Here is a 5,836-nt window from a genome sequence, read left to right on the forward strand (position 1 = left end):
TTTTTGAAGTTTATGGTTGTTGATGGAGTGTTTTGAATTAACATATGAATATACTTGTTAGAATTAATAAAGTTTTTAATTAGTGATAATATTTACAAGTAAATATTAAAAATCATTAAAAATGCATGATTCTTTTCATTGCCCATTTGTTGTTGTTGCTATTCTTTTTTTGCAATTATACAGTGGAACACATTTGAAAAAAGTCAGAAGTCATAGATATGGCTCACATGGTAGAGCCCTGCATATATGAAGTCCTGGGTTCAATGTTTGGTACCACCTGAGCATGTGGTTCCCAACCACCTGACATACCACAATGTGACTCAACATAGTGTGCTATCCTTGCACTTAGAAATGTGGTCCTCTACCTACTGGCTCTCTTGTAACACTACAAAAGATATCATGACCCTTGTTTTAAACGTGGAGATGATTTTTGATGTACCGTAACTTAATAACACTCCATCAAGATAGAATCTGAATTCTTACTGTAAATTGATAATATAAATGTGTACTAAATTTTATTCCAAGAATGAAAATTCCAAATTTCATAATAAGTTCTCTGCTATTTCAACAAACCCACTAAATATTCTTACATTAGATTCCATCAGGTTCTTTCAATTTATAAAAGTTATTTTGCAACATCCATACCATGAACTTAATTATTTACCAAGTAACTTTAAGCTACATGAAACAAAATACACATAAAGTAACATATATGCAATGTCTAATTATGCATGACTCATCGAAAGATAAAGAATGTTGCAGTATTCAAATATTGACTCAGCAATCCATCCAGGATTATGTTCTATAATGAGATCATTCTGTTTCATTCAAGACAACATTTTGTAAGTTATTTACTCATAGTTTTTTAATAAGGACCCCATGAATACAACAGAACTCTTTTATATGATATCTCAACTAAAAAATGTTTTATTAGAGCAAGGAATGTCTCTTCAATAAATGGTGCTGGCATAACTGGACAACTACATAAAAAAAATGGACTTAGACCTTGACCTGACACCATGCATAAAAATCAGATCAAAATGAATCAAAGAACTCAACATCAGACCACAATCCATAAGGTACATTGAAGACAAGGTCGGCAAAACCCTTCACGATATTGAAGCTAAAGGTATCTTCAAAGATGACACGGAACTAAGCAATCAAGTAGAAACAGAGATAAACAAATGGGACTATATTAAACTAAAAAGCTTCTGCACCACAAAAGACACAGTGACCAGAATTCAAAGGCAATCTACAGAATGAGAAAGGATATTCACCCAACACCCATCCGACAAAGGGTTGATATCAAGGGTATATAAAGCACTGGTTGAACTCTACAAGAAGAAAACATCCAACCCTATCAGAAAATGGGACGAAGAAATGAACAGAAACTTTTCCAAGGAAGAGACACAAATGGCCAAAAGGCACATGAAAAAATGCTCTGCATCACTAATCATCAGGGAGATGCAGATCAAAACAACCATGAGATACCACCTCACACCACAGAGACTGGCACACATCCAAAAGAACAAAAGCAACCACTGTTGGAGAGGATGTGGGGAGAAGGGGACTCTTCTCCACTGCTGGTGGGAATGCCTACTGGTCCAACCCCTTTGGAAAACAATATGGACGATTCTCAAAAAATTAGAAATTGAGCTCCCATTGATCCATCAATACCACTTCTGGAAATATATCCCAGAGAAACAAAAAAGTATAGTCGAAATGACATCTGTACTTATATGTTCATTGCAGCACTGTTTACAATAGACAGAATCTGGAAAAAACCCGAGTGCCCGAGAACAGATGACTGGTTAAAGAAACTTTAGTACATCTATACAATGGAATACTATGCAGCTGTTAGGATGAAGTCATGAACTTTGCATATAAGTGGATCAACATGGAAAGTATCATGCTAAGTGAAATGAGCCAGAAAGAGAGGGACAGACATAGAAAGATTGCACTCATCTGTGGAATATAGAACAACAGAGTAGGAGACTAATACCCAAGAATAGTAGTATATAATACTAGCAGGTTGGCTCCATAGCTTGGAAGCTGGCCTCACACGCTGGGGGAAAGTCATCCCAGATAAAGAGGGATACACCAAGTAATATGTGATTGGAGATCCTGTGCGGGAAAGGAGATGCGTGTTGAAAGTAGACTAGAGACTGAACAGAATGATCACTCAATACCCCTATTTGGAACCACAACACCCAAAAGGAAAGAGAGATATTAAATTTGAATGCCCCACTACAGAGGCTGTGTGGGGTGGGGGGGTGGGCCTAAGGTGGGGGTAGGGATACTGGGTTCATTGGTGGTGGAGAATGGACACTGGTGGAGGGATGGGCTCTTAAACATTGCATAAGGGAAAAACAAGCACGAAAATGTGTGAATCTGTAACTGTACCCTCACTGTAACTCGCTAATTAAAAAACAAATATTAAAAAAATAAAAAAGAAAAAAAGAAATAAAATATTTGACAATCAAAAAAAATTAAAAAATATTTTATTAACTGTGTAGAAAGCTAAGTTATTTCACAGCTGGTTAAGTAAGCTATGTGTTGTAAGCTTAGCTCTTGTTAAAAATGGATCTAAGTATTTCTTCTGATTCTGATTCCAAGACATCTCAATTTTTTATGTCTTTGAGAGAAAATATTTTATCGAATTCATTATGTGTTTGGTAAAAATATTAAATTAAAAAATATCTACAAAGTAATTTGCAGAATGAATATTTGTTGTTACAGTAATTTATTGGTGCAATTCCACGTAATTTATAATAAATAATTTGCAACTTTATTTTTCTTTAACATTCAGGTCTTCATATTAGTTTCTTAATGTGTGCTAAATTCAATCTCAATTGCATGGCTTAAGTTTTAATTTATAGAGATGTTTATATATATACTAAGCAAAATTATTTTATACAGAAAAATTAGAGCTATAAAGTGGAAAAAATGCATTCAAGAGAGAACACATTGGTTTTTCCATTTGGGTAAAAAAAATCAATGCATATTTTTAGCCATCCGTTAATTAAAATAATTTTTTTTCAATTTACCGTTTTGTTTATTGGGCCATACCTGATGGTTACTCCTGGTTCTGTGCTCAGGTATCACTACTGGTGATGTTTGAGGGACTATATAAGTAGTACTGGGAATTTGTATCAGGTTAGCCACATGTGAGGCAGGCTCCTTAACTTCTATACTATCTCTCTGACCCATAGTGTATTTTAATTTAGTTTCTATTAATGATTTAATTAATGTTGATATTAGAATAAATTATTTAGACGCACATAATATTTTACATCATGTGATATACCATGTATTTAGAAAATATTATTTTACATAGTTGATTCCACTAACATGGAGAGGATAAGTAACCTACTTCTGTGAATTACTTGAAATAAATTATACTTCTGGCTCATAGTTTCTCTATAATACAGCAGTAATATCTTGTGTAATAGAGCAGTTAAAGCAAAATGTAATTCAACCAGTAAAATTACATTGAGTTTAATGCAAAAATTATTTTACAGAAATGAATTTTTAAAAGTCAAAGTTATGTTTATTAAAGAAAAAATTAAAATTTGCTTCTTTTGTTATACTAGCAATATGTAAGTGCTTAGCATTTACAAGTGACTATAGTAGAAATTTCTTAGACAGCAGAACTATAGATCCCAAGATAGCCTTACAAATGATGAGCAAGATAAGGAGTAAGAGTACAAAAAACAGTTAATTTTTTTATAATTCTTTTATTGATTCACCATGTGGAAAGTTACAAAGCTTTCAGGTTTAAGTCTCAGTTATACAATGCTCAAACACCCATCCCTTCACCAGTGCACATATGCCACCACCAAGAATCACGATATACCTCCCCCCTTCCCCCCACCTCCCCAGCCCCCCACCCCGCATGTGTAACTGGTAAATTTCATTTTACTTTCACTTTATTTTGATTACATTCAATATTTAAACAAAAAAAATCACTATTATTGATTTGGAGTTTCTTCCCCCTAAAGTCGATCTGCTGAAAAGAAAGCATTTGGTAATTTGTTTTCCATTGCTGAGAATAAAGAGATATGAGGTCGAGCAGCCACACTAGCGGCCGCACAGTTTTAGATTTCTGTATTTTAGTAACTAAGTCCAGAGAAATATCTGCCAGAATTGCATCATTGTAAGCTCGTACCTCTCAGCTACTTTATATTCCACATATGAGTGCCATCTTTCTATGTCTGTCTCTTTCTTTCAGACTCATTTCACTCAGCATGATACTTTCCATGTTGATCCACTTATATGCAAATTTCATGACTTCATCTTTTCTGACAGCTACATAGTATTCTATTGTGTAGATGTACCAGAGTTTCTTTAACCAGTCATCTGCTTTGGGGCACTCTGGTTTTTTCCAGATTCTGGCTATTGTAAACAGTGCTGCAATGAACATAGAAATGCAGTTGTCATCTATACTGTACCTTTTTTGCCTCTCTGGGATATATTCCCAGGAGTGGTATTGCTGGGTCAAATGGAAACTCAATTTCTAATCTTTTGAGAATCGTCCATATTGAAAAACGGTTAAATTTTAATGAAATTCACCTGGGTAAAGAAACTACACTTAACGTTCCATCTCTTTTGCCTTAGATCTATGGAGAAAACAATTCTTGAGAGTATTTTCTAAAAATTACATGATAGAAACAAAAAACATTTTACTTACTGAGTAATAGTGCATCAATATAACACTGAATGATTGGTTGATGAAATATGTAATTAACAGTCATTGCTAAAATTTCAGAGGAAATGGATCTGTTTCAAAAGGGTTGCATCCCTCTATCCTCTATCCAGCGCAGCATCTAATATCAATGCACTGGGACTGCGAACTCGGCTACAACTCTGTGCTGCCAGGGGGTGGATTTTTTTCCTCCCCACCCTGTCTTCCTGCACGGAAAACGGCGGGTTGGCGGCACCCACGTGGCAGGCGCCATTTCCTAAGACTCCGAACCCAGAGGTATTCGGTTTTTACTTTTGGGTCTCCCAGGAACTCATGGGAAGCGGGCGTAACCGGCACGCCCTCGGCCCAGATAAATCTGGAGCCACTGATGTGAAGCGGACCCTCTGCGCCTAAAGACTTTGATTCCAGAGACTTCTTACAGCAATGCACTGGGACTGTGAGCTGGGCTATGAAATTTCTGGCAGAATTTTCCCTGGACTTTATACAGAAATCCAAAACCGTGCGGACGCATGACTTAACATCTATAATTGTCAGCAATGTGAAATGGTTCCCTTTGAACAGGTCTGACTTGGGGGGGAAACTCCAAATAATAACAGTAAGTTTTTGTTGAAATATTGAAGGTTATTAATGTAGCAGCCACCTCTCTGGACTGTGAATTAAGCAAAAGCCCCATGCTGGCTGACGCGGCGTGGCGTATACCATACTATGAGGTGTGGGAAGGGGGATGAGGGGGAAAAAAAAAAAGAAAAGGAAAAAGGAAAAAAAAAGAGAGTTATGTACTTGTAGCAGTGGGGCTACATATCTCTTCATTCCCAGCAATGGAAAACTAATTATCAAATGCTTCCTTGGTAGTAGGTCTGTCTCTCTTGGGTGGAAACTCCAACAACTATAGTGAGTTTTGTGTTGAATTATGGAATGTAATCAAGGTAAAGAGAAAATGAAGTGAAATACATTAGTTATACAGCAGGGGGTAGGGGGTGGGGGCGGGGGGTATACTGGGGTTTTTGGTGGTGGAATATGGGCACTGGTGAAGGGATGGGTGTTTGAATATTGTATAACTGTGACATAAACCTGAGAACTTTGTAACTTTCCACATGGTGATTTAATAAAAAGTTAAAAAAAAAAGAATTT

Source organism: Sorex araneus, chromosome 3 (assembly GCF_027595985.1).
Source record: "Sorex araneus isolate mSorAra2 chromosome 3, mSorAra2.pri, whole genome shotgun sequence".
Lineage (NCBI taxonomy): Eukaryota > Metazoa > Chordata > Mammalia > Eulipotyphla > Soricidae > Sorex > Sorex araneus.